General features: G+C 44.2%; 1 protein-coding gene across 1 annotated transcript in view; it reads left to right on the top strand.

Moving 5' to 3' along the window:
• CACNG4 (calcium voltage-gated channel auxiliary subunit gamma 4) overlaps positions 1–18,410 on the top strand; it is a 39,289-nt gene that overhangs the window by 616 nt on the left and 20,263 nt on the right. The gene's annotated exons all lie outside the window — the stretch shown is intronic.

Genomic DNA, 18,410 nt, shown 5'->3' with positions numbered 1-18,410 from the left:
TTGCCCCCCCATCCCCCCCCCCCCCCCACCTCCCCTTCCACTCCCAGGGGGGGACTTTGGCTTTAGGAGCTTTGGAGCTCAACCACAGCTCTCGGGCAGGACAGAGGGAACTCCAGTTCCTCCCAGTCTGCCCTCAGACAGAGACACCGGGAGCTCTGGTGGAGGGGATGTTGCCATCGCTCAGGTGCTTCAGTGTGAGCTCGGGGTTCCTCGATACAGCCCGAGGGTCAGGCTGGAGGATAGGAACAATAAAAAGATGGGTGTTCTATCGGCTGAGCTGGGCGGCAGGACCCCGCTCCCCGCAGAGGCCGAACATGTGGCTCCCGCTCTGAAAATGGAGTTGTGGAGAAGGCGCGGCGATAACTGCGGGGACAAAGAAACACATGGGTGTTTTGAGGTTTGGCAGGGCAGGTCGCAAAACCCAGATGGGAAACCACATCTGTCAGCCGAGAGCGCTGGGCTCCGGCCGTGGGAAAGCGGCACATCCCCGGGAAAGGGACCTGCGCTGGCAGCGGGAGCCGTGGCCACGGCGGCTCTGAAGCCCCTCACCTGCTGGTCCATTCTCTCTGTGAACGGCCAGCAGAGCCTCCGCGGTGCTGGAGGAAAGGGAGAGTGTGGGGGAAAGGGACAGCAGAGGAACGCTGGTGACTTGAGCTGCTTTGCGGCTCGGGGAGCTGGGGGCACCGGAGCCCTGCTCCCCACGGGGATGCGCTTGGCGGGCGGGCTGCTGTGCACCTCATGCCGCCAGCACGGCTCAGCACACGGGAACTTTGCAAAGCCGGCTTTGTGCTTTATTCCAACTGACAGGTGAGCCCAGCTTCGGTTCAGAGTCGCAGCTGTGTTCAGATGGGCTTTTTTCACCCCAGAAGAGGCTGTGGTGTGGTAGAAAACACCTAATTCTCACATCTGTTCTCATCTTCTCCTTTAGCTAATGATTTAAGGCTACAGTGTAAGATGATTTTTCTCTTAAAATACCGGATTTGCTACCTAGTAATAGTAGGCATACGTAGAAGAGCTGTAGGAAAAGGAAATAAATATTTTAGATGCTAAAGAGAGAAAGAATTATTGAAATGTGAAGGTTTATGGGTAATAGCAGTGCTTGGCTTTATGACTCTTAAAGGAAATCTAATACTCAGCATGGGCTTTTATAGCACCTGGAAAATGAGGGCTTGCATCTGAGAGCTCCTGAGTTTGCTTGAGAGGTGCTGAGCATCCTCCACTTGAACTGAATCTTGTGATCTTCACTGAGCTTGTTCTAAGTGTCTTCAGCCTCCCTTTTTCATGGAAAATAAGTTTGTTTGCATCTTGCAGGAGTTGCTGAGCTTGTTCAGCTAGGCTGGACCTGTCACCTCTTGCAAAAATCCCTGAGCCTCCCAATGTCAGGATGTCTGCGTGGTCTCCCAGTAACACCATTCATAGAAGTGAACTGCAGCTTTGACTGAAACGGGTGGGATTTCTGCCTTGACTTCACCTGGGCTTAGGTCAGAACTTGATTTAGGAGAACAGCAGTCGGGGGAGCTGTGGGGAGCAGGCAGTGTTGAAGCAGCTCCCAGTGACGTGGCCAAGCTCTGGTCTGGCTGCATCACTGGTGCCCTGCTGGCACTCACCAGGGGATTTGCTGGACAGCTGCACCCAGGAGCTGTGTGCAGGTGAGGCTCAAACCCTCATCAGTTTGGGGGATAAAAAGGCATTTCACGGGAAGCATCAATCCAACAGCAAGGGAGCTGTTCTGTTCAAAATTCAAATGCTCATAATCAAATTATGAAGTTACAATTTTTAAAGTTGTCAAATATGTGCTAAGAATGCCCAATTTGAGAAAGCTGTCATCTGTTCACAGAGCTGAGGAGCAGAGACTACATTCTCTCCTCCTTTTTCAGTATGTTCTGTTTTGTAAGATAAAATCTATAGATACAGTAAATTATTCATGTTTTAAACCATGCCATGGGACTTGGATTTCAACATGGGAACATTCCTTTGTTTTATAAAATAATAAAAACCATTTCTAGAAGCTGATTTAAAGCAACACTCCCTTGACCATTTCAGAGCCTTGCTCATTTGAAGTGGCTGAGTCTTTTAGTAATCTAAAGGTAATATTGCAATTCTGAGGAGTTACATAGCAGGAAAATAACTTCAGTTATGGATTTTTATATGTGATTAAATGGTCTGGTTTCAAACCTATTTTTAGAAATCTTCTGGTCTTTTGGAGAAATAATTGTTAAAACCTCCTTAATTTATTTTAATGGTCTTTATTGCCATTTCACTCATGTCAAGAAGACAAATCTGAGACACAAATGTGCAGAAGCTAAAAATGCCTTAAACAGTCTCTGAAATTGCTTTTGACATACATAAAGCATTTTGCTGAGCGAATTTCAGGTCAATTCAAATTTCCCAGTAAAATGTTTCTCAACTCTGTCAGTAAAACAACCTGTATGCTGGATTTTGAGCAATCACCTGTTCTGTAGCCTCAATCCCAAGATTAAAAAAAAAAAAAAAATTGCTGAAACAGGATGTAAAAGGATAACCTTATAAATCAATTATCAGATGCTCCTCAATGTTTTCCTGTTTTTCTTTGAAACAATATTTTACAACAAATTGGCATCATAATTGGAGTGATACAGCTTAGGGATCAAGCATATTATCTTTGTTTAGAGCTGCAGGGATGAAATCATGTTTCAGTACTAGTAGCTGATACTACTATGGAGCTTAGTCACTCAAGAAGAAGCTTTAATGATACATCAGTCAAACTCGTGCCTGTCTAATCCCAATTTTGTTCTTTTAGCATGTTTGTCAAAGGTGGAGGTAGGAGGTTCATTGAGTGGATTTTAAATATTTGTGCAGTTTCTGTGTGGATTTTTAAGAGTTTTATCGAAGGTAATTGTCTTCAGTCAGAAACTGAAATAATTCCTGGTGCGGATGTGCAGAACAGAAGTGGCTGAGCCTCTGAAGATGGCCCAGGGCTCCCTGGCAAAGCTGGAGTTTGGTTTTCTGGGCCCAAGACAACCACAATAGCTGCAGCCTTGGCAGCTGAAGTTAAAATGCCACCAGAGTAGGGAGTTCCTGATGGAGCCCCCATGCAGCCAATCAGTCTGAAACCTGCACCCCAGCCCACAAATTCACAAGAAGAGCAAACCAGCCCCATTTCAGGTGGCTGCTGTTCTGTCCCGTGTCCACACTCGAGCTGTGGTGGCTGTCACAAGCTCTGGGTCCCTGGGTGCAGAGCAGGGTCTTGCAAGCACAGCAGATGCTGTGGCCTGTGAATAACCATTCAGTGATCAACCTAACCCGAGAAAGGGAGATTAAACCACTCTGATTTCCCAGCAGCTCCTGTTCCTATGGGAAATGTGCAGCACAGCTTTGTAAGCTTCATGCAGCCTTACTCACAAGGAGGATCTGATTAAAATATTTGCCTGGGAAAAAAACAATGTTAAAAACACCACTTTATCCACTGAAACTGCTTATCTTGGTGAACAATCGTGCTGAAGTTAATAGGACAGCTCACAATAGAGCTCTCTGCAGGCTCTGTGACATCAAGATAGGAAATCAAGTAATGTACTTGTAATTTAAATTTATTCAAAGAGTATTTTATTAAACACTTCAGCACATGAATCCCTTTGAACCCATTGCGTCTACTGCTTTTAGTATTCCCTGTTTGCCATTTACTTTTCAACTGGTGCAATTGGCTATTTAATTCACGTGGGCCCATATGTCCTTCCTGGCTGCGTGGCTGAAACATTTATAATAACATTTATTATAATTAACATTTATAACATTTATAATGGGGAGGAAGGATCGAGTAAATAAATTATGATTTTGAAAACTTGCACAAATACACATTTGCACAATTATTTGCAAGTCTTCCAGCTTGGATGAATGCACACAAGCAGGGGAACTGCGGCACCGCATGCGCTGCATCCATGGATACTTCTGAAAACAAAATAAAAATGCTTATACCAATGTTTGATGCAAGCAAATAAAGGCAGGCTGCTATCCATCAATACTGCAAATTCATGGCACATCTGAAAAGAATGAGTATTCCTTAATATTCTCCAAGCACAGCTATGAAGCTCCAGCACGAACGAACTAAATACAATGCAGACTTTTTATTCCAGTGCTGTGGCCAAAGTGTTATTTGGTGTAGAGCAAATGTTAAATCGCTCTTAGATCAGGCATGACCTGCCAAGGAGGTTGTGCCCACAGGCACATTAAGAGGTGGTTGCTCTTCTCAGTCCATGGCAGGCACATGAGCCTGTGCTCACACTGTGAAAGAAAAGTGGTTGCAAATGGAGAATATACAAATGGATGTCTCCGCTCTGAAAAACTTGTTTAGTGATGCTGTAGCTTATTTCTAGAACAATATATATTGCAATATATATTGCAATCCTGAAGAGTGAACTTTCACCTGTGAGTCTTTCAACACAAACATGAACCCATCAGTGAAGGACTTTGCTGAGATGCAGATGCTGTTTTCACTCTTTTATTGCATACATGCTGCTCATACCATCTCCGTTTCCTTGGTAAAACACACGCTCTTGAGAAGGTCCATGTGCTTTACTCACGGTTTTTAAGAGCAACTCTTAGCACTCCACTGTTAGCTTTGCAACCCTGGCTGAAGCAGAGCTGTTTTGCTGGCAACTAATGGAGTGCTTTTTTAAACAGCCTTTTTTGTTTTGTTTTGTTTTTTTGTTTTTGTTTTTTTCCAGGAGCATTCCATTTGTTAAAGTTTCTGAATTTGAAGCTGCCTTTTTGGATAGAGTTCAGTCCCTTTGAAATATTGTCCATAGTATAAAAGACTTTAAAATACTGAGAAATTTGGAGGACCTGTCAGGAGAAGATGGGTTAAGGCATTACCTATTATCTATTCTCAAAAAAAAAAAAAAAAAAGGCAAAAGCATGTGTCTCCTCAATGCAGCTCTTTGAACTTTCGTACAGAGGCTCTCAAATGATCTTATTGATGTCACAAAACATCCATTCTTCCCTGCTCTATGAAACAGGGATCTGAAGCTAATTGACTGAATATATGTCACTTTAATGAATTAATTTGCTTTCTTGAACTCCATCTACTCTATAGCCAGTAGGGAGCTATCAGGCTACACGAAGGTTTTGGTTTTTCCTCCGTGGCTCTCAGCATGTCAGATATCCCAGTGCAAAAAGATCCCAAAGACTCTGTGTGCATTAGTGATGCTCCCCGAAGGCTGCAAACCAATGAAAGCACGTTTGTAAACCAGCTGTAAAGCTCTTTCTACTGTGCAGGATGCAATGTGGAGAATATTAATCTCACCTTGGTTTCAGGATTGTTCTGAGGGGGTTTCAGAAATGTTTTGAGAAGAGTCAAGGAGGCGTTGGGTTGTACAAACAGGATCCTCGTGGCTGTGTTGTGCTGCAATTACTGTTTTATTCTGTATATAGTTACTCTGCATGTTCTGAGGACTTGACAGATGGCATTTGTGGTAGGAACTGTCAGAGCCATAGTAACTCATTTTGGGGTTTGTGGGGACCTTTGCAATGATGTAATGCAGTCTTTGGGCTTTGTCCAGCAGCTGCTACCTTTAACTGACCTTCTGCCATGGGCTTTTATTGCTCTCTTTAGATACTGCCAGGGCTTGCCCTGCCTTCTGGCAGCTATACTGACCCTCACCAGTGTAAACTGGTAAAACAAGTCAATACAACAATGTATTTTCTTGCTCCTATGAAATTTCAACACGTTGATTATTCCTCCAGTACACCCTGCCCCATTTGCTGGGTCACACAGTGTCACCTATGCTCAGGTCGTGCTGTCCCACCTGTAGCTTCAGTCAGTCTTGCCAGGTGCAAAACACCTCATAAAAAACTCAGGGAGAAGGGGAGTGTACCTGATGTCTCCATCCTGTAGTCCTGTGTATTTTTCCAGAAGCAGAGCAAAAAAAAAGAACAAATATTAGGAAGGGAAGCAAGTGCTTTCATCTCATCTCTAATTCCTTTGAGGAGGTAGGAGTACTTAGATACTGAGTGTAATCTAAAGTCTGTTATTAACACCTATCAGCTCCCAGATATTTAGTTGGTGTCTCTGTGGTTCACGTGTTAAAGAGCAGCAATTTCTATAGAATTTCTGTATCCCCAAACTGAAAATGGAGGGGAAGAAGGGGAGGAGGACGATGATGGGCTTGTGACTCTCTGGGGTTGCTTTATCTTCCTGCCCCTGACTAGGAGGGATAGCTTCTTCCTTTCCACCCACTTCCCTCTCCTTCTAATAATAAAATGGAAACGAAGATGTGGAGAAACTGGGACACGGCGAGAGGGCTGCCCAGCTCAGGGAAGATGCATGAACACGGCTTTAACTGGGTTTGAAGCATTTTGCTTGCAATTTATATTTTATACATGCAGTATTTGGTGTTTAAGCATGTCTTCCTTGAGGGACAGGATTAAGTCTGATTCTCCACCTACGTAAAGTTAACTGCTTTCTAGGAAGGTGGTGGAATTGTGCCAATATGAAGCCAATATAAGAGAAGGGATCTTAGATTTGTCCCTTCAATTGGACCTTTTCCTGCTGGTCCTTCTTTTCTGAGCCAAGACTCATCTCAAGAAATAAATCAAACTATCAAACTGAAAAACTGGTCCTGCTTCCAAGCATTACTTGCTGCTTATCTTCATTTTAGATTTCTGTTTACTGGTATTTATTATGTCTCAGACTTATGGTTCAGCATCGAAATTCTTTCCAACAGATGGCAAGGCAGGATGCACAGGAGTCATAAAATAAACAGGATAAATGCACAACTGGCCATATGTCTGAGAGGCTGATACACATTTATGACTTCAGAACAAAAGGGTGTTTGCAGCAGACAGCACCAGTGCTGGGCAGGACTTCATGGTTTTTTCTGCCTTGTTCTGAAGCCTCTCACTTTTTCAGTGTGTTTTGATTAGTTACACTTTTTTCCTCCCTCTTCTACTCCCAGATAGTTATTTCCCTTAGTTATTTGTCTCCACTCCCAAGGTACATCAGTTCATTTTATCTTCAACATTTTAACATGGAAGGTGGCTCTTTCCTGGGATTCAGCTCATATTTTTTCTTTCAGTGTGGTTGTGACTTTTTTGAGGAGCACAGAGGTGCTGGGGACCACAGCAACATTTGAGACTTTCTCTATATTGCGATTTATCATAATATTAATGACAAGTGGCCTCTCTACTATCTGAAAATAGCAAGCCTCCAGGCAAGCTGCCTGCAGGATGGATAGCCCAGCCTGGACAGACTTAGCTAGATTTCCCTTCAGATGTGGGGGCATTTTTGCCAGTTGTTGCATGCTGGGAGTCAAATGCAGTGGAAGCGTTGAAGCGGTTCTTGATTTAGCCTGGCAGACAGTCCAGGCCCTCTTTCTCCTCCTTTCCGTGCCATCCTGTCATCTCAACATCTTTGTTCTCTTCCTCTTTTTCCCTCCCCTTGCCGAAAAATTGTAACCTTCCTTCTGCTAAAGAGATACCTTTGAAATTAGCTCTTGGATGACAGCACCTGAGTCCTTCTCTAGAAAATGAGTAGGTAGTGCCCTAGGCAGGAATCTAAGATTTTTAATTTCTCTTCTTAACTCTTGGCCATCTTTGTGCCATCCTGCCAATGAAAAACCTGTAATCACTTACTTGTCCAAAGGTATAGCCTGGGTTTTCTTTTTCTCTACCTGTTTTACTCATTTCCCAGCATTTATCAAGGCTTCTGCCTACTTAGCGAATAACCCTGCAAATTCTTCTTCAATAGAATTGAGTCATTTCTTGTCAAATGTAATCCATGAAGGAATGATAGATTATAAACACACAGTCATGGTATGAAGAGATGGGTGAAAGAGAGCACATTATGGAATTACAGTATTTCCTGTACCAATTGCCAAGCCCTGATACGAATTAACCTCTTTTATTGTTCTTTTTCAAGCATTCCGCCTTTTAATTGCTGTTTTGGAATTGTGCCACTTAGTTGTGCCCTTTGAATGTTCCTCACTTAGCCAGTCCTGTTAGCTTGATAATGCCAAATGTTTCTGAGATATTCAGAACGCTGAACATCCCCTGCTCGAGTGGGAGAGGGACCCAGCTCAGGCAGGAATTAGCACCCTTGTTTAGCTGCCAGGGCTTCTTTTTTTTCAGATTAAGTTAATAACCATTTTTAAGTCACTGCCAATTCTCTACCAGGGTTTCAGATCGGTTTTCTCCCATTTATACTTTTTAAATTATGCCGTTTTGTGTGGAATATGGATGACTGGATATTTTCTCCTGTCCAAATATATAGCATTCAATATCACTGGGGTTGTTATTGTCTTCCTTGCATCCCAGAGGCACAGTTTATCTCTTGGCGCTGTAAGGCATTAAAAAGGAGCCATGGCATGTCACAATTATGACTTGAAATAGGATCTTGCCAGAGGAACATTGCCTAAATGTAATCAAATCTAAACTATAACTTATTGCAAATACCTATCAGAGCTGTGCACACCTATCTCACAGCTCGCTGGCTATCAGTGGTAGCTGATAGCAGGGCACTGCATGATTTTGTTGGAAGAATTGTGCTGTTGGGTTTTTTTAGAGTTCGGCCCCCAGCATTCAATTGCCTGCAAGCAGATGAAATAAGGAGCTCTCAATGCTGGAAGGCCTTGTGACTACTTAGGCTGAGCTTCCAAAGGTATCCAGATATGAAAGTTTGTGATACTCCTCCGTGCATGACTCACTAATGGCAGTAGTGGGCTTTAATCATCTTTGTCCAGTGGATATTCTAAATTCAAGTAAACCATAGCAGTGCTCCTTTACATAATGCATATATTTTAATGCAAAATTCACTGGACTTGGTTTCTTTGTGTGTTAGATTGGTTTCAGCCGGATGATGAAACAGCAAGTTGCATTGTGTCACATCACATTTTCATCCACAGGCATTGTGAACAGGGTTGAATCCCTCAAATTCACGGAACAGAGCCCTGTTACTGGAGCCAGTGAAGCCAATAGCCCAAAATGGATTGTTAAACTCCAGATATGGCTCTGCTGAGTATGGGAAGGTGATTTGCAGGCAACTGTGAACTACCAAAAAACTTCAGGAGTTTGATTTCCATTGCAAAGGGAGAGCCCCAGACTCTGCTTCCTGCCAGATTTAACATCTCCCATTCCCGCTCTGCCACCTGATGCACAGCTGACTGAAGGCAGTTTGTTCTGTACAGGTGGAGCTCAGGACCATTTCAACTGGGTTTTATTAGGGGAACTGTTGGAAAACGTCAGTATCAAGCAGAGCTCTCCTAAACATGATAAAATATCAATTAATAGATCTGGGAGCTCAGTAACAGTTTGGAAATGGTTTCTTAAAGCTGAGTTGCTAACCCAAACCAGTTGGGTCTTCACCCTCATCCTTCTGACAGCCAGCAGGGGCTTAGCTATTTGCCATGACAGTGATTTGGGGGTCACCAAAAAAAAAAATAAAAGAGTTCTCTTTGCAGACAGGGTGACCCCTTCCAGATGGAGCAGTAGGACACAGACTGCTCCAGTCCAAAAGCCCCACTGCACACACTGAACCCAAGCCAATGAACCTAGCAAGAGGCTGAGTTTCTTGGCTCATGCTTGGAGTTGCTTGGATGTTCCCACCTTGTGTTTGGATCAGAGCTGATCCACATCCCCCCAGCTCTGCCCACTGTGAAAACACATTTTTCTCTGTCACAAAAGATGCCCCAAGACAGTGAGCAGACTTTCCAAAGAGTCAGGCTTCCAACCTCTATCCAAGCTTACATTGCACTGAGAACCAACCAGATTTCATTTTTTTAAAGTTACTTGGGTGTTTCAAAAGATGTTTATCCAAGACTATGCCAATATCTGCTCACTGTGAGATTAAACATCCTGTGGTTTGCTCCAGAGGATGGGAGGCATTTCTCCTTTGCTTTGCACGTTTTGCTCTGCTCCTGTCCTTGCCTTTAGTGCTGACAAACGCAGACGGTTCCGAGGTGCTTTGGGATCCTTAAAGATGCAAGACCTGAAATAAACCATGTAGCATTTAGGAATGATGTTCACAGCACCACTTCTAATTATAGCAGTTTGAACAATTCATTTGCAGTGTCCCGCTACGGTTGCGCTTATTGAAACAGAATGCTCTTTATAGTTTGGTAGCAAATTAAGAGGGGAGAAACACATCTATCCTGTTCTATCCCATGCCTTTGAAAGAGTTTTACCTTCATAATTTGCTTTCTAGGGATATTTCCATTGTTTTCTATTGTGCTCCCGGTCTGATTTTTTTATGACTTACTTGGTGTCTCTTGGTAGCCATTTCCCAGTGACCTTTTTGCTCATTTTATTTTAATTTCTGTGTATAAATGGCAGCATTCTAGCTGGAGACGTTCTTTGGGCACAGCACAAAAACCCCATAGGGAAGGAAAAACAGGCCAGAAATTTTCCACCTGAATTTTAAGCATTAACCCAGGGCTTTGGCCACACAAAGAGCCAGCACGCTCAGCTCATATGCCAGAGCTGGATCCTGGGCCAGGTCCAGGGCCAGACCTGGGTAGCAGGACCTCACCATCAGCATCTCCAGCACTGGATGCAGCTACTCCCACAGGTTATCCCATTTTCTGGCATGACTGCTGTGCCCCAGGAGGGCTGGGCAAGTGCTTGCAGCTGGCCAGAATATGGGTACACAGCTCCTAATGCTGATTTTATAGCATTAATGTGCACCTGTTTTGGTGGCCAACTGGCACCGTGCTCAGCCTAAAATATCTGTGTAAGCTCTGCATTAAAAGAGGCATAAGAATTAGCATGTATCAAACATGTCATTAGACACGTGCCTGGTAGACATAATGCAGGATAATGAATATGATCACAAGAATAAATTAATAACCGAAAATATTTTTTATACGTGTGCATACTCAAAACAGGGTAGGAACTAAGTGACACTTGTGTCACCAGTTTATAATTAAAATGCAGTGCTTGAATGAAAATGTAAGCTTCAATTAGCCAGCACGACCCTGCTTCCGGCTTTACTTCCCACTGAAAAGCAACGATAACAAGCTCACATTTATTATCAGAGTTTTTCCTGGAGCTGTGCACTGAAACATGCTCACATCTGAGCCCTTTCACTGAAGACATTTTTTCGCTTCAGCAGTTTGGCATGCCATACAAAGGCTCTCTGATTTTTAGTGATGTTCACCTCCTCTTACATAAAAATGTTTTCTGTGCATATTATTTGGTTTTAGTTAAAGTCCAGGTGCACGGGTTACTGAAGAACCAAAGGGATGGCTCATCACAGAGCACAATGGGTAATTATTGCTGAGCTTCAGTGTATTGCACAGACAAATCCTTTCTTGGAGCTCAGCATTGTGACTGTGAGAAAGAAAATACAAGAAAATACCTACGATCCAGCCCAAAGTCCTGCAAGGGTAAGAATAGATCCTGTGGGAGATGCTTTGCCCATTTCATTTTTAACTTTCTCAAGGGACAGAGCTTCACAGTGTTGTTTAGAGACACTATTTTGCATTTTAATTTCACCAGTGGGAAGTTAATACATATATAAATTATGAGGTCTCATGTGTTCCCATTTCATCCCAAGAGGATGTTAGGCTTTTTGTAAAATGGCTAAATAATTCTCTGGGTTCTGCCCCCATTAAAACCAAGTTTTCTCTTGATTTATGATCCGAATTTTGCTGCTGCTTTGCCCAAGGATTGAGCCTAATTTCTGCAAGAGATGACAGAGTCCTAGGCTGTGCAGGCAAGAAGAAAACCCATTTGGCTCCTGCCCAACCCCACACTTTGGGTGCCTGGCTCAGCATTCCATATGAGGGGCAGAGCCATCCACGGGAGATCCAGATCCTTGAGGTGCCTTTTGAGAGATCCTGACATCTTCCCAATCCCCCTAAAATAGGAACCTTTTAGTGTAGGACTTATTCAGCCTTGTGCCCAGGCATGAAGTACTTTTTGGGTATTTTTACATCCTTCAAATTGGTCCAGGTGCAGAGAAGGCTGCAGGAATCTGGGTCCCAAATAATAAGGATAGGGAATGGCTACCTCAGCCAGTGCTTAGGAGAGCTGGTGAAAAGCACACAAACCCCCACAGCCCCAAAATGTCAAGATTGAGAAGCTGAGCCTCAGAAAGTGTATTTAAGGAATATGTCCTCTCTGACAGAGATGGACCAAATGTCCACACGGATATCTTTTGCAATGCCCCCTCCAATATTTTAAGCAATTTCTACAGGCAGAATTCTTGTGATGTTGGAGTGGATGTCAAGCCAGGATATCTCAACTCAGAATAGATATGTGCTCTTAGCTTTGGGTCAGGCAGTGACGTGTGGTGGACTTAGAGCCTCCAGGAACTCTTCAAGTTGTAAAAACTACAAAGCTCCTGGTTTTTCACTGGTGCTGTTCACATGGGACAGAGTGACCTCTCCAGAAAGCCCTTCCAACAGCAGCCACAGTCTCTCTCAATAGCATTTAATAACTACACATGGAGAAAATTACACTCCATTTAAAAGGCCAGAAAAATCATCTTCAGTTTAACTCTGCTGACTTTGGTAGAATTACACCAAAAATGAGTTCTGTCTGATATCCTTTCCCATACTAATGTTCAGTAGCTGGGCATAAAAAGCCTTTCCAAAGCAGATTAAACAAGTCCAAATGGTGAAATATTCTTTTAATTTTCTTTCACACACGTTATTTTAGGTGTAGCTTGGAACTCTGCCCTTACAAGAGGCATCCCTTTAAATATTTATACAGCATCAATATGTAGCCACCTTCATACGTTTTTAATGATATGTTCCTTTCTAAATTAACCATTAGGTAACCCTGTCCTATGCTGTTCTGTGTTTTGCACTGCATTTACGCTGCCCGTAGATTTTTACTTTTTTATTTCTCCGTGGAACAATGAAGATGTCAAGGCAAGCCCCAGGGGCACAGTGGAAATCGAATTCTTGGAGCACCACTGCTGTTGCCATGTGGACACACACTCAATAGCAACTCTGTGCTGCCCTGAAAGCCAAGGGGATGCAGCCCCAGCCCCACTGCTGGGCCCTGCAGTTCAGTGCCAGTACAGTGGCAGCTCCTCGCTCCTGGAAATGTAATTCCCAGGATCCCAGGGGGGAAATATATTGAAGCAAACCCAAGCAAAGAAGGGACAAGAAGAGATATCTCCATTTCGAGGTTCTCCTTGAGAACTAGTAGGTTTCTGGATTTTTCCAGAGGTTTTTCTCTTTTTTTTTTTCTTCTTAATTGTGTTATTAAGATGCTACAACATGCCAAGGTGAACAAGACCAAAGCCATCAACTGAGTCAAAGATGTTTTCTCATGATCTCTTTGCTCAGCCCTGATTCAGCCTGAAAACCCACAGATGAGTAAAATTGTTGGTACAAGCCATGGGTTTTTATAACTCTGGGATTTTTGAGTCCTGTTTAATTACACCACATTATCATAGCAAAGCAGTTTCTGCAGAAGTTGCTCATGGCTTGTTTCCCCTCCCTCCCGAGGGGACCACAGGAGATGGCTGCACCGTGAGATCACGGCTGCAGAACCAAACCCTTAGCAAAACCTCAGCAGACAGACAGACAGAAAGGCAGCACACCTCTCCCAGCTTTGGAACAAAGACTATTCCCCTGACCAAAAAAAACCCCAAAAAACAGGACATCAGAGTTTATCCTGTGCCCTGTAATATTCCCACCCGCCACTTTGCAAAGAAGAGTTTCACCCTTCAGAGCTGGAATCCAACCTCTCCTCCTCTGAAAGGACCTTACCCTGTACTTGTTTTGCAAGTAAGAGCTTCAGTTAAGTCAGCAGAGATTTTGTCTGAGGATAATGGGCTCGAGGAAATACTGAAATGCAATTTCCCTGAGTTGCAGGGTATTGAAGGCAGAGATTGAGACACCAGCAGTGCCCTTCCCACGCCGGAGCTGCTCCACGGAACACGAATGGGTCCCAGGCAGGATGGCACCATCTCCTGCACTGCAGACAAGGCACTTTGTAAAAGGCACAGGGGTATTTTCTGTCTTCCCTCCAGTGAAGCAAATCTGGTAGGGGTTGGCTGCAGCAGTGACTTAGTTTCTGGGTTTTTACATGTACAAGGGACATGGTTTGCTCCAAACAAAAGCCGCCTGGGCTTGGCATTCCTGACAGGTGCCTGAGGAGAAGAAGGCAGGCAGCAGCTGAAATAATCCAACAAACTGCTCCCTTCCACCACGGGAAAGGCAAGGTATGGCCAGCAATTTATTTTTTTTTTAATGTTTGCTGCAAATTTGTTTAAATTCTCTCTGTTTTGGAGGCAAGTAGTCCATGCATCTGAAGTGCATACTTGACATATGTTTCTTTTCACATGCTGTCCTCCATTCATTTCATGCAGCAGATGCTCAGTTTACCACTTTAAATGTATTCTTATTTACTAGAAATTATTTTAGAAAATAGCTGTTTGGAACTAAACACTTCCAGCCCTTCTTTTGGATGCAGGGAGCTCCTTTTTGCAGCTGTCCTGGGTGCCTGCATGCAGATGTTGACAGGTTAATTTGCATTTGAAGAGCTGGATGCAGTGAGCTAAGCAAGGATTTTTCTTCCCTGCCTCTGAAGACAGTCATTTCACACTCCTTGCCAAATTTAGCCCCGATGCTACTCTTCTTAATTAACTAGAGCAACATCCAAGCTGAGTTTGGCCCATTGTTAGCTGGCCATTTATTACAGGGTTGAATTAAACCCCTTGGCTGTGTAGAAGAAAGGCTTTTACTCTGAAAATTGATTGGACAAAAGTGAAACACAAGGACAGCCCTAATTCACAGCAAGGTGGTAGACACAAGCTGGTTTATCTGATTTCCTCTATCCTGTCACCAGAAACTGCAAGTCCAACCTGCTTTTCCTGCCTGCTGCACACTGCTGAGGTCAGAAATGGTTTAGTTAAAAAGGAATCCTGATGTTAAGAAGAATGTGCAGCTCACACTGCTCAATCCCCTTTCCCAGAGAGTATTCTTTTTCTTCTTGTTGTGGGCTTCTTTTTTCCCTTTAAAATAAGTTTATATCAAGACTGTGAGCACAAAGACCCAAATTTAGACTTCAGTCCCTTCCATTGCTATAGGAAAAGACAGAAGTCCTGATCCACAACCCTGCTGTCAGGATTGGAACTGTTGCTGCTGGTCTTTCATGTGCCTGATCCATCCACGTTGGCTCAAAGCAGAGACCAAAACTTCCATGTTGCAGCAGAGAGAAGAGCTGGCATTCAAAGAGTTGTAGCCCTTTCACCACCAAAGCCCCTTTTGCTTCCTCTTTGGTTTCTTTTCTTCCCTTTAGATGTTACAAAACTGTCAAGGAAAGCTACATCCTGTGGGTATTAGAGCGCTGAGCTAAACCTACAGAGACATGGGAAGACATAATTAATGTTTCTCTGACTTTTTTTTCCACCTTCTTTTCACCACACTTCTGTGCTTCCCTGCCTCGTCCCTGCCATGATCTGCCTGTGAGCAGATGCTGGTCTCACTTCTCCCCCCTATAATCTGGATTTCAGCTCAGTTTGCTGTGCATCCCCCTGGTCGAGGCTGCCGTGGGGACAGAGTGACCCATCTGAGGGACAAAGTTACCCTTCTGAATTTATCCGTTTTGATGTTCATTTGCAGTCATTAAATGAACACTCGTAACGCGTTGGATTCAGGCTGCATTCCTGGCAAAACTCTTTCTGGTCACAGACAAATGCAAACTAATTCATCACCCCAACTGTGCATGAGGGAGGTACTGGCACAGTGCACTGTCTCAAAGGAAGGTGTTTGCTCCAGTCCATCACTTGCATCACACATGAAGCTTTTCTTGGAGATATCTTTGGGTTTTCTACGTAAGAACTTCATGGGAGGAGAAGGGAATGGAGAATGTTGCTGTTAGACAGGAATGATTCAGGTACCCATGGCGACATGAGATCACTCTGCATTGTCACCAGCACAAGGAGATTACCTTATACAAGAATAACTAAGAATAGAATTTTTTGACCTTCAATATTTCCTTATCTGTAAACATTAGATCTGCAGAGCGGTGCAGCCCTGCTTGTCAACAAGAAATAAAAGAAAAATAAAACTAATTTAAAACCCCACAGTGGCAGTGGAATAAATTCATACATTTATCATTTCAGAGGTTCCCATCACTTCTGCCTCTTTTCCTGCAAGGTCTAAATGATTACTTTTTTTTTTTTTTGTGTGTGTGTGTTGTGTTTACTCTCCTAAGAATAGAACGCACTTTACAGAAGCTCATATGGATGAAAAAGCATTTTCCTTTTGCACTGTTGCTCACAGTTAACACACACAAACCTACACCTTGAGATTTTCAATACCTTGGTTCATACCATCAAATAAATTAATGATATATGCAGCATATGCAGAAATTTATTTTTAAGTCCTTAAATTTGAACGTTTATTACTTGAACTTTTGCTTTAAGAAATATCATGGATCTCAGTGGTTGGTGCAAGACTTTATCTAGTCCAGTAAAAGGGGCAGATTCTTCACAACGCTTGCACCTGCCCCTGCTCCTGCCAGCACTAGAATTGGAGATATTTGAATGAAAAAAGATCCTTAAAGTGAAGAAATGCAGGATGAGGTTCTAAGCTTACCATAATAGCTGGAACAAAACCTGTAAAATTGAATTCAGCATCTGCTTCTGTAGGTGTCTCAGGTTTTAAGTTTCTGAGGCAGAGGGTAATTTTTAAGCAGAATTTTAACTTGCACATACATGAATTATTTCTAGTGACTGGCTCAAAAATAGCAATTTGAGCCTGTGCAATGTGTTCACACGGGGCTGGAGCGTGGCCAGGCAGCCTGGCCAGGCCTGGGGACACAAAACTTTCTGCACACACCTGGACCACGTGCCCCGCCTTGGGTCTGGCACTGTGGGCTGGGGACACGCTCTGAGTGTCCCTTGTCCCTTCCTGGGTATGGGTCACCAGGGAATGGCCAGAGTTTGGGATCCAGACATCTTGCTGAGGTCTGAGCCGTAATTTGGAGTCACTGGAGGCCAAAGGCAAAGTGCTGTCCCCTGGGAGCAGGGGCTCATCAGGTTGTGTGACTCAGAGGTGCAGCTGTCACAGCCCCCGTGGCTCCTCCTGTGATGGGAACAGCTCAGGCACCGTGTTGGGATCGGGCTTCAAGTCACCATCCAAGTCATGGTGCTCATTTGCTTCATGGGGAAAAAGGGTTTTGTACTCCTCTGGGAAGACAAAGGAGGCTGTGGTGTGGGAAAAGCAGCTCCCAGGTTCTCACCCATGAGAACGCTGTTAGAATAAAAAAAACTCCAAGAAAAAAAAAAACATTAAAGCACAAGAGGATGGCATTATCCCTGCTGGACCCCCCAGAAGTCCATGAAGGAACCCATGGTGTATCCAGCATTTGCAGGTTAGCAGGACATTTCAGCAGGATTGTGGGGAGCCACTGCAGTAAAGCACTGATGTCTCATGACAGCATGGCTCCTACTCCAGAGCCTGCAGGAGAAGGTCTGCAGAGGAGTTTAGATGATGCTGTGCTTAAAAAGTCAAAGCTCAGCCTACAAACCTCTGCGCCCTGGACAAGAAATGACACTGAAGAGCAGAGCTCAGGAGCTGGACCCCCATGGTGACCCTCACGACATCAGACCTTCCCTTTACAACCCACAGGGCTGATGTCTGGGGCTGTGCTCAGGGGTGGACATCACCTCTCTGAGCCCTCTGGCTGGAGTCAGCAGTGCAGGAGTGCACAGCCCATCCCTCCCGGGGCGCTGCCCTGGCAGCACCACCAGAGTTCAGTGACACGGCACATCCTCACTCTCCAGCAGGTATTTGCTGGCCATAACCCGGTGATTCCAGTCTGTGGAGCAGAAGTAATCCACAGTCACTGGGCAAACTTTGTCCAGAGCTTATTTGGGAGAGAAAGCCCTGCTGCATCCTGCTGGGTGCAGGAGAGCTGCTGGAGCCGGGTGATGTTTCAACATGACTGAGTATTTTTAGAGCCATCCTATAGTGCAGGATTTTAAACTTCCATTTCACAGCCCTTGAAGCCTGGCAAATTTTCATTAACATTTGATGCCTTGAAGTCATGCAAGGTCTGGGGGGAAAGGGAGGGGAAGGAGGGGAAAGGGATACACCTTTTCGGAGCTAAGTTGCTGAGAAGTTTAGAAAAAGCCTCCAGTCCCTCCTGTTTGTGCCAGGTGGTTTTAAAGGACCCCAACCATTCAGAAAACAAAGCTAAAATTCCAAACCATGACTGGGTGGAAGAGTCTTAAATAGCATGTGAAATAGTTGTAGTTTCTCTGGCCCTTGGGGAGTTGAACCCCACCACTCTTCAAGGATCGTGCCTCTCTTCTTTGCCCATTATTAGGCAACTTTGCTCATACAGGGCTGCTTGACCCATAAATCCCCAAATTATTTATAAGCCATCAGGCATCCATCCTCGAGCAGAGAACATGAGCCATTGCTCCCAGTTCCCATTGCCCTCACTGCCATTTCTGCTCAGCACAAAGTAAGGCT

This window comes from Cinclus cinclus, chromosome 20, assembly GCF_963662255.1.
Source record: "Cinclus cinclus chromosome 20, bCinCin1.1, whole genome shotgun sequence".
Classification (NCBI taxonomy): domain Eukaryota; kingdom Metazoa; phylum Chordata; class Aves; order Passeriformes; family Cinclidae; genus Cinclus; species Cinclus cinclus.
The sequence above is the reverse complement of the archived record's forward strand: the minus strand, read 5'-3'. Positions and strand labels throughout refer to the sequence as shown.